The sequence below is a fragment of the Miscanthus floridulus genome, chromosome 9 (assembly GCF_019320115.1).
Source record: "Miscanthus floridulus cultivar M001 chromosome 9, ASM1932011v1, whole genome shotgun sequence".
Lineage (NCBI taxonomy): Eukaryota > Viridiplantae > Streptophyta > Magnoliopsida > Poales > Poaceae > Miscanthus > Miscanthus floridulus.
This window is the reverse complement of record NC_089588.1, coordinates 24441496-24443084: the sequence shown is the minus strand read 5'-3', so window position 1 is coordinate 24443084 and position 1589 is coordinate 24441496.

Sequence of the window (1589 nt, the reverse complement as noted above, 5' to 3'; positions counted from 1 at the left end):
CTTGATGCCTGAATGTGGTCAGGGCTTTTGTCAAGGTTGCAGGCTAATTTAGCCATGGAGGTCGTTTCGTGCTTTTGAGCCTTTGGATAAAGCAAAGGAAGGTCCTCTTTGTTGTGTTGTCGAATGCTATGGCTCCGTTCCTAGCCATTTTCGACGTTTGTTTTCACGGTATTCTTGGGGGAATTCCTCTTTATATTTTCAGAGGTTTTTACATGGATCCTACCTCGTTAAAAACCTCACCTCTGTTAGGAGCCCTCTATAGTAGAACCGACTAATTTATAAGAGCACAAGTACAATGGCAGCCCACAAGCGGTCGCACTGTCATACTTGAGCCCATATAGACCCGATAGTCCATCGAGTACTACGAAGGGTCTTGATTCAACCAACATACAACCAAGATCGTACATGATTTAACATACATGTCACACATTACATAAAGTTCATAAATACAGTTTATCCATCAGAGTACGAATTAAAGTTATTACAAACCATGTTTAGGTAAGATAGTAGCGGAAGCAAATCAAAAGTTTGAAACTAACATCTGCAACATTGTTTAAATATAGTGTCAGCTCACAATCACACTTCCACAAAAGCATAAGAGAGGGATTAATAAGAGATGCCTGCCCAGGGCTTACTCCTCATCCACGGTGGGACAGAAGCAATTCTTGCAATAGCCATGATAAACTATACCATCTACAACAATGGGAATAAAACCCTGAGTACGAGAAGGTACTCAGCTAGACTTACCCGTCATAAACCAAAAATAAAGTGACTCCAAGGATTATGCAAGGATTTATAAGTGGAGCTAGCTTGACAACATTTTGTATAAAAAAAGCCACTAATTCAGCTATACATTTTATAATTCGGTCATCAAGTTAATTATAGCTATTCATCTCTAGATTAGCAACTAACCTGTGCCAAACATGTGGTATATCATTTAGTAGCATAAAAATAGTAACCATAGCTGGTATAATAATTCCATGTTCATCATAACAATCATTCCATAATACAGTTACTACGATGTTGGTACTAGCCAATTTTGTCACTGTCCGTGAGAGACGGCGATGCAAATTGATTTTAACCAGCTGGGAATTTATTCCTAACACAAACCCAGGCAGACCAGATCAAAGGTCACCTTAGGTCACCATTGGTACAACTTAGGTCCATGTTTTGTGGGTTCGCCCAGCGCCGCACAATCAGGGACAACTAGCTGCCAGGACGTTCAGGCCCGGCCTTCCCTTGGGCTCACGTCTGGCTCCCCGCACATCCTTACTACCATCCAGAGTGCGCACTTTTACAGAATGGGGCCCGACCTGAGTTGAGCTACTCAGCTTCACGGTCGGAATGAGTTATCCGGCCAGCTAAGTGTGAGGCATGCGTCCAATCTTGTTAGAAGCACCAACAACGGTACGGTCCTTAATTGGCACAGACGGATTCACACGAGTCAACCTACATATAGACTCCGCCCAGCTTGCATTTACATTACCCCATGGTTCTTTTCCATGATAGCAAATATAGCCAACTGTGCTTCGGTATCCACCTATATCTGGCAGGTGACAAGAAATCACCCGATTTCTACCGGTCTAAGC